The sequence below is a fragment of the Zalophus californianus genome, chromosome 6 (genome assembly GCF_009762305.2).
Source record: "Zalophus californianus isolate mZalCal1 chromosome 6, mZalCal1.pri.v2, whole genome shotgun sequence".
NCBI lineage: Eukaryota > Metazoa > Chordata > Mammalia > Carnivora > Otariidae > Zalophus > Zalophus californianus.
Window position 1 is genome coordinate 76,995,668 of NC_045600.1, and position 18,209 is coordinate 77,013,876.

Consider the following 18,209-nt stretch of genomic DNA (forward strand, 5'->3'; position numbering starts at 1 on the left):
TGCAGATTTGTTTTCAGGAGAACTTCGGACTGTCTCCCAACAGTACTTTCATATGGAGAATACCAGTCATCTGAAACGTTCCTTACTGATCAAGTGCAGTGTTATTACTGAGCTGCAAGAGCTGGGTCTTGGTAAGTCCATCCTGTTTCCTTCTTTCTCCCCTTTCCATCCCACCAACAGTGAGCCATCTGGCTAGGTGTTCAAGGCTAACACGGAACAGACAAGCCCAGCCAGGCATTGGCTCAGCTAGGCTGACCAAAACAATGCTGCCTGAAGATAAATTGCCCAAGGTGGGGGCGTATGGGCAGGACCACAAGTATTGATGACTTCAAGCTATGGGTTAGTAAACTATATACCAGGGAAACCAAACAGAAATATAACTATTGTGTTCTAGCACTAAGCACAAGATACAAATCCTTTTCAAGCAATGATAGGACACATGCAAGTATTTATGATCAAGAACCAAAAGACTTTGGGCAAAACACTCTTCAATTTCAATAAAAGTGTGCTTGTGTGTTTTTAAATTTATTTACTCGGTGTTCCTAAATGCCATGTGCTCTTAAGGTCTAGAAGTTTGCTGAAATATGCCCCAATTTATAGAGATACATTTCATGAACAGACACAGTTACTGTCTGGGGAGACATTTCATCATTGGGAAATCTTCTGAATCCTAGAGTCATAGAGTTGCAAAAATCTTCAGACATCGGATGAAATCTCCTATTTCACCGAGTAAAAACAACTGAAGTCCAAGGGACTTGCTGAAAATCACAGTTAGTGTTGGTGAACACATTAAGACTAGAATCCAAATCTCTTGACCCCAAGGCCAAAGCCCTTCCCACTGCTTAACTCTTTCATCATGTTAAACTGTTCTCTTCAAAATGCAGGTCTCCCCCTGCTATCTGACAATGGAGTATGCTCATGAAATTTTCATAGGCCCAAATGGCATAATGCAAAGAAGCAATTACCATTAATTTATATGGAAAATTATCTGAGCATTCCCAGACCCCCAAAACAACCTCTCTCAGACTTTTCTGATACCTCAGGACACATCTTGCTAACGGAGGCACAAAATCAATCAAGATAAAGCACAGACACTCACAGACACGGTTCAAAAAGCTGTAATGGCTTGATGCTGAGTTGCTGAGTGTAGTTCCTGGGGAAGGAGCTTGGCGGGGCCCTTCTCAGCTCGCTTGCGTACATGCTGCCTCTGTAAGGCTCACTGCAAAACAAATGCTAAATGCCATTTTTGCTTTTTGCTTTCTTTTTTGTAAAAGTGAAAATCTTCAGATTTTTTCTGAAGCGAAACCAAGTACTACTGTAGGTCTTTTGTGAAAAGCAAAGGGAAGTAACAGGAACTTTCAGAAAGTGGGGGATACCTGTACACCATTATGGAGAAATATTCTAGAACCGTTGTTTGAAAGAAAGGGTCCAAATGCTCCTAAAGGTTTGTTGAAGCCATTATTAAAGTTGTGTTCTGGGGCGCCTGAGTGACTCAGTCAGTTAAACTCTTGATTTCAGCTCAGGTCACGTCTCAGGGTCGTAGGATTGAGCCCTGTGTCAGGCTCCATGCTCAGCAGGGATCTGCTTGAGATTCTCTCTCCCCCTCTCTCTCTCTGCCCCTCCCCCTGCTCACTCTCCCTCTCTCTAAAATAAATATTGCTTTTTAAAAAACTAAAAGTTGTGTTCTGAATTAGAGCACCTAGCAGAGGGCAAAGGCCTGAGTATCAAGGAACCTAGGAAAAATATCAGTCTACCTTAGGAAGAATCTCCTCTCCATTTTAATCAAGGTTTATTCTCCCTTGCTGAGTGATAGCTGTTGAGTTTATAAGTATACTTTTTGCCTATTCTTTAAATAGTCCACGTATGCTGATGGCCCAACTAACAGGCCATAAATTCCTGAGGCTAAATATTCCACTTCAGACTCCAGCTGCCCACTTCTACCTGCCTGTGATGTATTCATGGAAATAAAAGACTTGACAGTTGGCCTGCACTGGCCCTGCCTGCGATGGATGCCTGCATCACTTTGGATGCCTTTAAGTCTTCTCAAAAGAGAGCTACTTCATGCCCATCATTGTGTGACACTGAATGGTAAGAGAAGGTAACTATATAATTTATCAATTGATGCATTAAAAATGCCCCCAAACAGTGGATAAAGTCAACAATAATCACTTCTCATTTTTTATGGTTTTTGTTAGTTTGGAAATAGCTCAACTGGGTAGTTCGCACTTTAGAGTCTCACAGGTTGTAGTACTATGTCTGCTGGGTTCTCAGTCCTCCGAAAACTAGAAAGCTTGAGTGGGGCTGGAACATGCATTTCCAAGATGGCCAACTCACTTGGCTGGCAGGCTGGTGCTGGCTCTAGGCTCAGTGTCTCCATAAGGGCAGGCTTGAGGGATCCAAAGCAAAACATATAACACTTTTTTGACCAAAGCTCAGAAGTCACACCCAGTCACCTTCATCTTAGTCTACTGGATGAGACATTTACAAACGTCTGCCCAGGTTGAGGGGGTAGGAAAATAGACCCCACCTCTTTTTTTTTTTTAGACCCTACCTCTTGTTGAAGGAATGTAAACACCACATTGTAAGAAAAGAATGTGAGATTGGGAGATATATTGGTACAACCATCTTTGGATTATCTGTCCAAGTAGCTTGCCCTGTTCTTTCTATCTGGCCTTCCTCTTCCTTCTCTTGTTCTTAGTTTTGTTCTGAAACTAAACATCAGATGTTTTTTTCAAAATTTTCCCTATTCTTTTTCTCCAAATATTGTCCCTCTACCTGCATATCTGAGTACAGAAATACCTGTCTTCTTCCTCTGGATATAGGCATTCTTTACCATGAAGAAAGTGAGATATGACCTAACTGAGACTTTATAAACACTGGTGGAGAAAAGAACTTAAAGGTGACCTTAGAATTTTACTCCTCAGTCATAAGCCTGCATTTCTTATCATTTGACTAGGAGCAATATTGATCCCCACTGAAGCTGTGTTTTGGCCAGTAAGTAAATGAAATCACATTTTTCGGTGGCTAGAATAAAACTCTGACTATTACAATACTGTATAGGTATTAATACAATGGAATATTATTCAGGCTTAAACAGGAAGGAAATTCTGACCCATGCTACAAGCCGCATGAACCTTGAAGACATGATACTCAGTGAAATAACTCAGTCACAAAAAAACAAATATTGTTTGATTCTACTTACATGAAATTAATACCTAAGTCAAATTCATAGAGATAGAAAGTAGAATGATGGTCTCCAGGAGGTCAGGGGGAGAGGGAATGGACTTGTTCAATGAGTATGCAGTTTTAGTTTGGGAAGCTGGAAACATTCTGGAGATGAACAGTGATGATAGTCGCACAACAATGAGAATGTATTTAATGTACAGAACTGTACACTTAAAAGTGGTTAAAATGGTAAACTTTATGTATATTTTACATGGTAAAAAAAAGTGTATATGTATTAAGGACTTCCTACATGCCAGGTGCTACATTAAGCATTTTATATTCATTTCTTTGTTTAATCCTCATGATAATAATTAATATGAAGTAAAGATGACTAGTATCCCCATTTTGCAGATAAGAAAACTAATGCTTAGAGAAGTTGGTAACTTTCCCATGCAATTATAATCTTATTTTTGAGATATGGTAAAAACATTGTTCTTCTAACAGATCCTTCTTTTTCATGTGATGCTGCCTATTCAAACCTTAGTGTAGTTTTTTTTATCAAATATCTAGCCCAAGAGTATTGAAGTCACCAACACTTCTGTAAAAGCCAAAGAAACTAACAGCATGGAGTTCTGTGTGTGTGTGTGTGTGTGTGTGTGTGTGTGTGTGTGTGTGTGTGTGTATCCTTCAAGGGACAGCTAATATGCACCTTCCAGAATTTTCTTCTTTCTGTACATGACATGAAGTAGAGTATAACACAAGGCAAAAAATGAATAGGAATTGGTGAGAACCAAATGAGAAATATGGTGAGACTAAGAGAAGCTGCCACCTAATCTACCTCATAATGAATAAATCTGGAAATATATTTGACAAGGTAAAACAATATCCTATCAACAAAGAGAATGTTTGAACAAAACTGGATTGTGTGGTGCTAGAATTTCCCAGAGTCTCCTATCAATATTGTAGTATGTCCATTGCTTGATTTGAGGTCAAATTGAGACCCGTTTGGACCTCATTTAGAGTCATTTTGAAGTTATTTGCTGCTGAAATTAAATCCTTCTGTTGGGAGAGTATTTTATTGTTAGTGAAAGAACCACAAATGAATAGATAGTCGTTCTCAGTTTTCTCATGCTGGCCAGAACTAGAAGAGAAAATCCCTTCAAGAAAGAAAATGCCCTCGCTTATACTTCAAGTTCTAGAAGACATGAAGAATTACCAAATTGTACAATACTTTGCCTGATCTTCAAAGATTTCCATCCTAGATCCTGAGACCAGAATGGTTTGGCCATTTTTGAGAAACTATTGCATTTAGGGGGATTTGTTGCACAGAATAATGTGGGGCTAAGAAGTGGAGAGAGGGTGCTAATCTAGAAACTCAGGCCCCTCTGTTCTTTAGCTTCTGCTTCTGGTTTTGTGTGACAGGTACGAGAACACTGACCCCACCACACTCTCCCAGTGACCACCTCACAGCTCTTCAAAGAGGCCCTTTCTGATATGACTCCCTCTTTTCACTGGATTCCCACCTAAGACTGAATGGTAACTCAGAGAAAGGTGGTCTTCTGAAATACACATTTTAAATACATGCCCTCAACTGAGAAGTCATGACCCTAAGAGAACTGTAGTGGCAGAAAAATGTAAGAAAAAAAAGTTAAGGACTTAGAGGTTAGAGCCAATCTTATATCCCAGCTCGGCCATGTACTAGCCTGGTGACTTGAAGCACATTACAGCATGCTAAACCTCTGATTCCTCATTCAACATGGAGATAAAAAAGATCTCAAACAGATTGCATAAGGTTGTCAAGGGTAAAAAGAAATAAAGCAGAAATTCCTAATACAAAACAGTAAACATCATTTCTTTCTCTCATATAGGAACAGTCAGGATTGCTCGAGACCATCTCCTCTCAGTCACAATGGGAAAGGGTTGCCCATCTCCTCAATCCAAGCTTTATCACTTTATTACCTGGTTTGCATGTGAATTGGTTCATTCTGGCTCTTAGAGGTAACATATTCTTTCAGTTCCAGTTATCCACGACAATATAGTATTTATACAGACTTACTACACTTCAATTTCCACAACTGTTTGGATTAGAGGATTTTTAGGACCCCTGATTTCTCTCTGAGCAGCTGTTACAGAAATCACCCCTTATCTTATACAATATACTAAGCAGGAAACACACCACGAATGAAAATGGATGGGCATTTGCAGTGAGTACATATTAATAGCTGAGCTTGGGTCATTGAAGTTGAAAGTTGAAGACTGTTCTGAAGACATTTGTCTTGAAGAATGTTTTAATAGCAAAAAGGAGCCTGGCATGGCAAAGGAAAAGAGAGAGCCTCTACCAGGTGGTAGAATGGCCCATGTGAGAAGCAGGCAATATAGATAGAATTTCTATATCCACGGTTGCAGATAATTCATAGGATATGACAGGGTGTTCTCCAAGCATCAGGAATGTGTGTACATATACATCTCTATGTCAAATCTTGGATCTAGTGTTTACTGTGGACAACTAGAAAAACAGGATAAATTTTTTTAATTTACTTGAAAGACTAGAAAAGTCCTCACAAAGTAAAAATTACTGAATAATATTTGAGAGGAAATAAAAAACTGGAGAGATAAACATGGTATTTGGTGTTGCTTTCCATCTGGGGATTCTGTAGGAGATAACTGAAAGGTTAGGCTAGGCTTTGGGCAGCCTTGGTGTCCTAGAGGGACAGAAGTGAAAGTTGGGGCCCACCGTATTAAAAGCTGATCAAAATCCCCTTGTTTTGGAGTTAAGACAGGGGTTCTCAAATACCAAGGGGCATTTGACAATATCTGAAGACATTTTTTGTTATCAGAAGTGGGAAGAGGTACTCTTGATATCTAGTAGAAGGAGTCTGAGATACTACTAAACATCCTGTGAGACAGGGAACATCCCCACAATAAAGAATTATCCTGCCTGAAATGTCAATAGGGCCAAGATACGATAATATCAGCATACTAGTGCTCTCAGGAACAACAAAAATTCTTTCTGGACACATACACACACATACACATACACATTCTTTCTGGAGGAATATAATATCATCCTAGATCTGTAGAAACAAACCAGTGTTTCAAATAAAATGTCACACAATCAAGGACAAACAAGCATAAGGAAAGAACAATCATGAAAGAATCAGTAGTGACAATGTTCAATAAAAGCAAACAGGCTCTAGATATCAGAAATATCAGCTTACTATGTTCAAGGAGTAAAAATAAAAGATTGGAAATGTTGACAAAGGAAAAATCACAAAATAATTGCAGAGCAGATTTGAGAGAAAGAAAAATTCTAGAACTGAAAAATACAGTAATTCCAATTAAGGATGCAATGGATTGTGTAACAGCACATTAGAAATAATTCAAAAGAGACTTGGTAAACTGGAAGACAAATCAGAAGAAAATATCCAAAATGAAACTCAGACAGGTGAAACACTGAAGAGAAGGGAAGAAAAGTCGATGATCTAGTGAGAACAAAATTCTTAAAGCATTAGCACAGTTAATGACAGAATTTCCCAAAACTAAAGACAGACATGAATCAACGGATTCAAGAAGCAGTTAAGAAACGGCCACAGTATAAATGAAAAGTAATTCCCTCCTAAACATATCATAATTAAACTTAAGGAATTCAGACAAAAATAAAAGCATCCAGAAAAAAAGATATTAAAATTAAAGGATCATTATAGTAGAATGGTAAATTTAAACTCACACGGGTAATTCAGTCATGACATTGAAAGTAAAAGGCAATTAAAGGGCAAACTCTGAGAATTTCTTGAGAAAAAAACAAACAACCCTTTAGCTACTGACAAGATATATAAGGATCCCAAAAGGGTGAAAGTAAAAGGATGGAAAAGTGTACATATATCCTCTAAAATAGCAAACATTGCATTGACAGCTGATTGCTCAAATGAAACAGTGAATCCCGGGAGATAATGACGTGCATTGTTCAGTGTTCAAACAACACACAAAAGTGAATTTCTCACTAGAACCCGTACCCTAAGATCCGTGTAGGTACATTAATATCATTTAAAAGATACTTTAAGGCAAAAAACATTACTTTGGATTTAAAGGAACACTTTCCAATGAGAAAAGGCATAATTTACCAAAAAAAAAAATAAATAAAGCAATTTGAAATTTTATTCTCCTCATGACATAGCCTCAGAATATTTAAAGGAAAAAGGGAACCATATGGAGAAATAGATTGACAAACATTGTGGGAATAACTGATAGAACACACAGAAGAAGATAGAGATTTGAATAGCACGATTGAGAAATAGACCTAATTGATATATATTAGAACACAGCACCTGACAGCTCTTTAAGCAGGTACAAAACATTTTCAAAACCTTATCATGTATTGGGCCATAAAGCAAGTCTCAACAAATTTAAAGGAACTGAATCCATTGAATATGCTCTGTGAAAAGAATGCAATTAAACTAAAAACAAAGTTTTTTTAATCTGGAAAATTTCTATATTTATGGAAATTAAAAAATACACTTCTAAATAACTAGTGGGTAAAAATTTAGAAAATATTTTGAGTTGAACAATAATATTATTCATGAAGAAACTTGTGGAATGTAGCAAAATCAGTGTTTAAAAGGAAACCTATAATCTTAAATGCATAAACAGAAAAGAAGGGTAAATACTAATGAGCTAATACCCATCTCAAGAAATTAGAAAAATAATGATGAATAAGATCTAAAGAACATAGAAGGAAGAGAAAATTAAAATTGGATTAACAAAGCCAAAAGTTGATTCTTTAAAAAGTCTAGTAAACTTCTTAAAACTTTGACTAGATCAAATCAGAGAGAAACAAATAACCAATATAAAAAATGAAAGACAACAATAAAAAAATTAAAAAAAAATAAAAATAAAAAATAAAAAATGAAAGAACATAACTACAGAGGCTGTAGAAGGTAAAAAGATAATATTTATTATCTTAAAACTTTATACCAATATATTTTAAAACTCTGATGAAATAGAAAAATTCTTTTTAAAAATATCCAATAAACCAAAACTAACAAGAAATAGGATATCTGAATATTATTAAAATATTAAATAAATTGAAGATAATTGAATCTTTAAACCACTGCCTTCAGTAGCAAAATCGATCAACAATTTAAGGAAAAGATAACACCAATCTCACACGCTCTAACGGAATAAAAAAGGTAGATGACAAAATGAATTTGATACTAAAATCTAATAGAGGCATATAATAAAGGAAAAGTATAGGTTAACTCAGTCATAACCTTAGATCTAAAAGCCCTAAACAAAATATTAGCAACCAGAATTCAAATAATGTATAAAAGGATAATATACCATGACTAAATTGGGGTTATTATTCCAAGAATGTAGCTATTTAATATTGGATAATCAAGCAATTTAATCCATCACAGTAGCAGAATAGAGAAAAATGATCATCTCATTTGATGACATGCATCATATATTAATAATGAAAAAAAAAAACTCTTAACTGGAATACAATAGAACTCCCTAAATCTGATCAAGATGGATGTGTGTTTTGCTGGGGGCGGGGGGGGATGGTGTACACCTAAGCAAGAATTATACATAATGGTAAAATGCTTTTCCTCTGAAATTGAGAACAAGAATGCTACCGTCATCATCACCAATCGTGTTTATACTGGATAAAGGTCCTAAGCAGTGCATTAACGTAAGAAAAAGAAGTAAAAATGTAAAAATTGCTGGGGCACCTGGGTGGCACAGTTGGTTAAGCGTCTGACTTGGTTTCGGCTCAAGTCATGATCTCAGGCTCGTGACATCGAGCCCCATGTCTGGCTCTGCACTCAGTGCAGAGTCTGCTTAATTTTCTTCCTCCCTCTCCCTCTGCCTCTCTCTGTCTCTAAAATAAATAAATCTTTTTGAAAAATATAAAAATTGTAGGAATTAGGAATATATAAAACTTAGTATTTACAGATAATATTACATACACGTATAATCTGAAACAATCTATAGACAAATTATTAGAATTGATAAGCATATAAAAGAGCTGTTGGATATAATACAAGACATATTTTATATAAAATCTGTTGCTGATACACACATACTTTTTTAAAATTTGCAATAGCATAACAAAATACCAAGTACCAAAGAACAAATACAACAAAATATGTGCACAACCTCTACACAGAAAATTATAAATCACCATTATGATTAAAGACCTTAAGCAGAGAGATACATAAGCATATTTATGCATTGAGTATTTCAGGGTGTTAATTCAGTCCTCACTGATAAATACATTCAGTACAATCCCATTCAAAATCCCAATAGATCTCACTGTGAAAGCTGACAAGCTGATTCTAATATTTGAACGTGAAGGCAAAATGTTAAGAATAGCCAACACACTTTTGAGAAAGAGAACAAGGTAAAAAATAAAATTAAAAGATGTTCTACCAGATAGCAAAAATATTTTTTGAAACTATAGATATTATAGAAGTGTGGTTATTGGTGCAAGGATAGGCAAACATGAATAGAATAGAGAGCCCCCCAAAACAGACTCAGATATGGACACATGACCTAGGACACAGATCTGTAGCACTCCAGAGAAGTGGGGAGAGGATGTTTGCAATAAGTTGTGCTGGGATAATGGGATATTTATATAGTAAAAGCAAAACTCAACCTCTCGCTAATATTATATGCAAGTATCAGTCCAGGTACTTTGTAGATCTAAATGTAAAAAGCAAAGCAATCCAGGTTTTAGAAGACTATCTTCATGATTTGGGGAAAGGGAAAGATTTTTAAACAATACACAAAGAATTACCAAACCTAAAGATTGATAAATTTTACTACATTTAAAGCTAAGAGCTTCTCTTCATCGAAAGATATCTTTAAGGCACAGCCTGGGAGAAGATGTATGCAATATATGTTTTTGATAAAGGATTCCCATCCATGTACATAGAGACCCCCTAGAGGGGCACCTGGGTGGCTCACTCAGTTGGACGTCTGCCTTTGGTTCAGGTTCTGGGATCGAGCCCTGCATTGGGCTTCCTGCTCAGCGGGGAGACTGCTTTTCCCTCTCCTTCTGCCTTTCCCTGCACAACGTTCTCTCTCTCTCTTTCAAATAAATAAGTAAAAATATTTAAGAAAAAGAAAGAACCCCTATAAATTCATATGAAAAGACCCCAAATAGTACAATTTAAAAATCAGCAAGAAACTAGACAGGAAAAGACACCCAAATGGCCAGTACATTTTCAAAAAAAGATGCTCACTCTCATTACTGCTCAGGGAAGTCCAAATTAAAATTACAAAAAGATATCACTGTGATTTAATATCCCCACCAGAATGGCTAAATTTAAAAAGACAGACAATACCCAGTGTTGGTGAGGATGAAGAGCAAGGAAACTCTCTTACGCTGTTGGAGATCATGTAGATGGAGACAGCTACTTTAGAAACAGTTTCTCATTATCGGCTACCACTGAGCAAACACACACTTTATGACCTAGCAATTTCACTCTTAGGTAAATAAATGCTCAACAGAAGTGCCTGCCCTTTTTATCGCTTCTCGGCCTTTTGTCTAAGATCAAGTGTAGAAGTGCATGCACTTTTGTACAAAGAGGCACATCCACCAATGTGGATGACTATATTCATAGTCATCAGAATGGGAAACAACTCAAATCTTCATCAAGGGTAGACCAAATAAAGAAATTGTGACATATATTTGCATATTAGAATATTATACAGCAAGGAGACTGAATGAGAGCTACAAAGGACTATGTGGATAAGTGTCACAAACGAGACCAAAAACACGATGCACACAAAATCATATGCCACATGCTTCCATGTATATGAAGTTCAAAAAAGAGTGAAATAAACAATAATGTTTCTATATGCATACTGAGGTGATAACACTGTAGGGAAGAGAAGGACTATCATAAAATCAGTTAGGATCATGGTTATCTGGGGAAGGGGCACAATTGCATAATTGATAGGCCCGGCGCAAAACTAAAATACAGGGTTCCTTGTTCACAGACTATTAAGAATTTCAAAAAGAGTGACAGAACATTAAACCAAATGTGGAGCCCTCCTAGGCACGGGATCCTAAGCACATCCATGAAGCTGCCCTGGGTAGTGCACACAAAAGGCCTCCACGCGGCTGGCAACGATCTAGAGTCCTGGTTTTCTAATAATTGAATCAGCTTGACTGTGTATTTTTCTGTACATATATGTCAAAGCATGATAAAGAAAGGAGGTCTTCAGAAGGACCAAAATACCGAGCCACAATTTCATTCCAATCCAGGGAGCCTTGAAGGCTAATGCCGATCAGACTACGTGGCAAAAAATAAATAATTTTAAAAGCACCAAATTAGGCATCAGGAGGCCAGATTCTTGTCACAATTGTGCTCTATGACTTGAGGCAAGTTCACTGGACCTTTCAGAATCGAGATTTCTCAATCTGCCAAATGTGCATTCACCTCCCTACCTCACCAAGTTATGAGAATCAAATGATATCAGAGAGTAGCTTTAGAAAGAAAAAGTAGATATCCACTGTAAGACAGGATTATTCTTTACCCTTTAAATGCCATGTTTAAATATCCCCGGGCTAGGGACCCCAGGTGATTTATATTTAAATGGTGTCCCCTGGCTCCCTTCTTCATGTTTTGGTTCAGGCGAGGCCCAAGGGACAACAGTGGAATTTCCAGGCTTCTCTACAGTCTTGTGTGCATTTGGGCTCTTGGATTGGAAAGGCCAGACTCAAATATAAATCTCAATTCTTAGCAGTGCCCTCTCCCTCATGCAGGACCCAAGATGTGGCCGCCCGCTTCCCTGCCCACAGCACTGGGTCACCTGCAGACCAGTCCTCCTACTTGACAGCACCCAGTGGCATCTGGGAGCCACAGGGAGAGCCTGCATGTCCGAACAAAGAACTGGTGCTCATTCTCAAGAATGGAGTATAAATTGAGGTTCTGGTCCTTTGGGATAAAATCCCACAGTCCCTATACGGTTCTTTCTCGGGCCATCTCAAGTAATTTTGATCGTGTAATTAGTACCTCTTGGGCATTCACTCAACACATTGGAAGTCTCCATTCAGATGGGATGGATTCTAAGTCTTTTGGAAAAGGATGAAAGAGTAGAGAAGAGGCAGGTGGGCCCAAGTCTGAGAGGACAACTTGAGGCAGTCACTTTCAGAGACCTCCGTTTAAAACAAGTGCTTCTGCTAACAATTAATCTGTAACGTAACGGGTCTATAGACTGGGTCTTCTATTTCCTTCATATTTCTTTGAAACTTCTAGGACGGGGCTCTGTGACCGCTGCTGAATTGTATTAGGGACACCTGGCTACTCGGTGCGGTGAGCATCTGCTTTTGCTCCTAAATCCAGAGCCTCTCCCGACTATCCTTCAGGTTTCTAAGAGCCTCTCTTGGGAGCCATCCCCATCTGACTTAAAAGCTTCCGCTGGGCCATCATTCATATTTCATAACCATAACGTAAAAAGTGCTTTACAGCCTACTACCTGATATCCGAGGAACGGACGGAAAACGGGCTGGAAAAGCAGCTAGAGGTGTGTCCACAAAGGGCAGCCCCTGGGACTGAGCCTGCTGCCAAGGTGAGTGGCACAACAGAATGCAGAGAAGAGCAGCTTTTACTGGTTTCTTATTCCTTGCTGTTTCATGGTGCAGCCCCTCTCCTGGGAGTTTACAGGGGATTCTTAGGGAGAAGGATCAGAATTTTGCTCATCAATCACTGTGTCCATTTGCAAAGCCTTCTTACAGACAAAACCCCACTCGGGTCTTCACGACTCACAGGCAGAGAGGCAGGGTGGGGCTTAATGAGCGAGAGTGCTGGAGAAGGTATCAGGAGATCTGAGTGCCAGTCTTGCCTTTTTCTCCCACTGGTAAGGAGGCTTCCAGGAGTGCCTTCACCCCTTAGCTCAACTTTCTCATCCTAAAATGTGTGCAGTGCTGCCTGGCGACCTCCCAGGGTGATTACTGGGCTCAAATAAGATTCCGTCTAGGAAAAGGCTTTTCAGTGTAATAAAGGGCTAGGTCCGGACGAGTTCGCCTGATTCCAGAAGAGGAAATGGAGATGAAGAGAAGCCATGACTCACTCAAGGTCCCACGGGTACAATGAAAACAGTTTGAGACTTGAACCCCTTTTCCTTACCTTCTTTCCAGTGTTCTGCCCAGAACAGGCTGACTTCTTGGGGCAATTGTGCATGATTTGATCCCTGGGAGGGCAGGAACTAGGCCACATGTTTTTAACCCATTCAGCTGAGGGTCCAGTCAATATCGCCCCCTTCATATTAATTGAAGGACATTCCCAGATGCCGTTTACCTCTTCTCACGGGGGTGAGGTTGGATTCAGACATTGTATCTCCACCATCAACAGGGCTGGTGAAAGCAAACACTTGACCCCCAGCGGCTGCCTCACGCGAGCTGCGTCAAGGACAAGAAGAAAACATGAAGGGGCTGAAGGCTCTACAGGCTGTAGAGAAGGAAGACATTCTGAGGTGGGTTCCTGCATTTAAACCAGACTTTCCTGCTTTAATATTTTGCTAAGAAGGGTGTTCTGAAAGGATCTTTTTCACAAATCTGGCCAGGACCAGGAGGCGGAAACTTCATTTTGGAGTAAAACGACTGGAAAGGGAAAAGTTCCTGCCCCCGAGTCGTCTTTGTTTCCTTGAGAAAAATGTGCATGAGACTCTGCCCAGCACTTCTCAAAAGCTACTGGCATTTTTTTTGGCCTCCATTGAACTACCCCAGTTGCCTATATATAGCCCTGTCTTGTGTAAAGAATTTAAAAAGCATTAGGATGCAGAAATCAAAGAGACAATAAATTTAAAACCAATCTTATTGTCTGCAGCCTAAAGTGTTATTCAGATCAAAGGGGAGGGGACATCTGGCTTCTGGCTTGCTACAAAAGGCAGATCACGTTACCTACCAATCCCTAGATTCATCCACTCTCTCAATTTGGGGGTCTAGAGAATATGGCTTTTTTAGCTCCCAGTGAAGCATAGTAGGGGAATCAGTCAGACCTCCTGATAACTTTTGAAAATAAAACAAGCTCCACAGGATTATATAAACGTGTTCTCCTAAGTTCTGCCCTGTGCCTCTCTGGTCATGTGTGAGGCCTTCAGGAGCTCAAAGCTACGGCCATGTTGTCACCACTTTTCTCTACCCCCACCCCCAAAGCTAGAACTTTCTGATTTGCGAATCTAACTTCATAATTGAGAATGCACATCCACATGTGATTATTTGAATCTGTTTTGCCCAAATCACAGTTCGGAACTGAGTCACAGAATGTGTAGTTGAAAACTTATGTGCTGCTTTGCCTCCATTTTGGTAATAAAAGGATAGATTTGTCTTACCATAAATTTTTCATAATAACAGCTTTGAAAGAAGGGTCAGTTGCGCTCTTTGTCTAGCAATTCACTTAGTGTCTGTACAAATTCTATGCATGATCCAGTTCTAAATTACATGAATAAGATCTTCCTTGTAGCATAGATGAAGGAATTATAGCAATTTAAAGGCCATTATTAAGATCCCAAACCAGGAACTCTTTAGTCAGTGCTTAGCTCTGATTTCATTTGTTCTCATGAGCAAAGAGCACAAATGCAGGATATGGTTTTTGTTTTGTTTTGTTTTTCAGAGTGTTTCAGAGGGGAACAAAGAAGTAAGCACCACATTTAAGAACATCTTCCAGTAAATCAGTGTCTCAACACAACCCTCTCTTTCCTTACCAATTCCTCACCCCCAGAAGCCTAGAGAGGAATGCAGACAATGGCAATATGAATTCTGTCTTGGGGACATCACATAAAGCTCCCAGCCTCATTCTTCTTTCAGTGATACGGTTCACTCACTTTCCAATATAATGGAGAAGGTTTCCAATATAATGGACAATGAAGGATCACCAGAAATTGCTTGCCATCGCTCAGCTCCACTTGTATATTTCCGTTTCCCCACAGTTTTCTTTTACTGATTCCAGTTTTCTCCCTGCATTAAAGGCCTTCCAGAAACTTACAAAGAAACCAAAATCTTCTCTTTACTTATCACCTAAGCCTTCTCTTCTCACCCATTCTCACTTACCCCAATCTTTCAGGGGAAAGGTTCTCTGCCAACCAAAAGTTAGAAAGAAAAAATCACCAAGAGATTTGGCATGATCCTAGCCTGATAATCTTCTCTAAGAGACATGATTCTTTTCCATAATCACTAAGATTGCCATTTTGTTGCTGATGAAAGGCTGTCATTCAAAATACAAAGAATCTTTGGTGAGAGGTAAGAATGAATGGGGAAATTTTAATTTTATTACATGACAGAGTCTCAGAGTAGAAGGATATTTGAGGGTCTTCAGTTTCTGGAGGGAATTGGAATTAAGATTTTTCAATGTAGCATCTCATCAACATTAATGGCTCTTTAATTCCATTTTTTTCCCACAGAATAGTTGACATACAATGTTATATCAGTTTCAGGTGTACAACATAGTGATGTGACAATTCTAAACATGATACAGTGCTCACCACAATGAGCATAGTCGCTATCTGTCAACATACAGCATTATTATAATATTATTGACTATATTCCCCATGCTGTACTTTTCATCCCAATGACGTATTTATTTTATAACTGGAAGTTTGTGCCTCTTAATCCCCTTCACTTATTTCTCCCATCCCCTCACACTCTTCCTCTGGCAACCACCAGTTTTCTGTATTTGTGAATCTGTTTCTGTTTTTTGTTTGTTTCTTCATTTATTTTTTTAGATTCCCCATATAAGTGAAATCATATGATGTTGTCTTTTTCATTTCACTGAGCATAATATCCCGTGGGCCCATCCATATTGTTGCAAATGGCAAGATTTTATCCTTTTTTTACGGCTGAGAAATATTCCATTGTATGTTTAACCACATCTTTATCCATTCGTCTATCGATGGACCCTTGGGTGGCTTTCATATTTTGGCTATTGTAAATAAGGCCACAATAAGCATAGGGGTGCATGTATGTTTTTGAATTGGTGTTTTTGTTTTTCTTTGGGTAAATACCCAGTAGTGGAATTACTGGCCTTAATTCTGTTTGGCGAGTAGTGCCCAGTTTGCTCTGAATCCTGGGTGAACATCAGAAGTGAAATTTTGGTTTGAGTCTGGCATTCCAGTTCTGACAGCATGTCTGGAAAGGAAGTGAGATTTGAAATGTTTTGTAAAATATAGAGGGAGAGGCCAAAAGGGAAGAAACTAACCTTTCCAGCCTTGCTGTGAATACCTGGAAGGGTGAATTTTCAGCATCAGCTATCAGGACAAGAAAAGTAAATACCATTATTTTCTTTTACACCAACTTCTATTTTTTCTCTTGTTTTTTCTTTACAAACACAGCCCCTCTCTCTGGAGCTCACTGCCATGTCCCATAAACTTTTCTAGATGCCTTCCTGCTCTCAAAAAAGCCTGAGAGGTAGGGGTTATACATACCCTAACTACTAACCACTAAAAGAAAAACTTAATGCTTCTCTTAATTACAGTGTTGAGAACATAAAATAACCTATGGCTCTGAAAAGACCCAGGAGTGCCTCCAAACAGGCTTTGTTCATTATGATAGGTCCATGTATTTACTGGGGATACAATGACAGAAATGTTATGTCTTCCTCCATTAGGGAGCCTAGGTTTTACTTTGATAGACATATATTTTTCTCAGATTTCTGACAAGTAGACCTTTTTGTTCTGCCCCTACCCTCTCCCGTGCCTCCAGAAAGCACATCAATAAAGCCAAACTTTGGCAGAAAAGGAAAAATGTAGAGCAGAAATGAACGTCTAATAACTGAAAGCATCATGGACCTTATTATGGTTTATTGCCTTCTTCGAGGGGTCCGATGAGCACACTGTAAAGAGTGTGGCACTAAATTTATTAGCATGGTTATCATATTTCAGACCAGACATAAAACTGAGGGGACCCACTTCTTCCATCCCATGGCACCTTCTACAAGAAGAGTTGAGTTATCCTGGCGCAGATCAAGATCCTACTATCTGATGACTTACATTTCCTTTGTAGTATGCCTGGGAGACATTAGAGGGTCTTCCTCTTTGAAACTCAGTCACTACCATAAGAACGGCCAAAACGGGCTTCTGCAAAGGGATGTGGGAAAAAAGTCTCACATCCCATCATGTGGATCAAGTGAACAGAATGAGCAGGGTGGCCTGAAGTAGGAAGCCGAGCTAGATCACCAAAGTGTTCCTAGTTTGTCACTAAATAGGTTCCTGACTCACCTGACCACAACAACTGCTCATTATATATATATATACACACACACACACACACACACACACACACATATATACATATAACTCACACAGATTCCAAACTGGCTGCTCCAAAGCTAGTTTTTCTGAACTCCATGCATTGCTCCTCTGCCTCAAAAAGAAAGACAAGTTTTATTTACTTTGACTTGTCCTTATCACCTTTAGGCTTAATTCCAGAACATTTCCCTAGAAGACTTAAAAGAAAGAAAATTACTCATGCAATATTGTGCAAATCACTTTGTCTCCACTTTCACCTTCTTCACCTCTAAAATGAAAATCATTTAAATATGCCCTGCCTTTCTTTCAAAATTAATGAGGATCAAATAAAATGATGTCTGCAAAAGTGCGTGTTTTTCTCTTTTAAAGCACTTTACGAAATCAAGTTGTTACCAAGTTACGATGGGTATAAATTTGTGTTGGACTCAGATAAATACACTGTATGGATTTCTTGTTTCTTTCTTGTGGAACTCCACTAAAAGGCAAAGTCAAGAATTTAAAAGGTATGAACATACAGGACAAAGAATAAGGAAAAGAGACACTAGCAATTGAGTGGTTTCAGTAAATGTTTTAGGAGATGGGAGGCAGACAAGTGGAGAGTGGGATTGGCAGTGTAATGGAAGTTTCAAACTGACTTAAAAATCCTAAGAGAATCAAGGTTCAGAGGTAAGGTGTGGCAGAAGATGGGTGTCACAGTGAGCTGCAAAACTGACCCTAAGGAGACTGAGTCAAAGTTTATCTACAGAAGAGCTGAGCCCTCCTATCCTTGCTCCCAGCCTGTGATGTCCTTTGTG

The 18,209-nt window shown here is 38.7% G+C and overlaps 1 protein-coding gene across 3 annotated transcripts in view; it reads left to right on the forward strand.

The window, feature by feature from the left end:
• FMN1 (formin 1) overlaps nt 1-1,938 on the forward strand; it is a 443,362-nt gene extending 441,424 nt beyond the window's left edge. For all 3 annotated transcript variants that reach the window (XR_003515832.2, XR_003515833.2, XR_003515835.2), the window contains 2 exons: nt 6-131; nt 1,857-1,938. The gene's annotated coding sequence lies outside the window, so the exon portion shown is untranslated. The remainder of the gene's footprint in view (nt 1-5; nt 132-1,856) is intronic.
• The last annotated feature ends 16,271 nt before the right edge of the window (nt 1,939-18,209 follow it).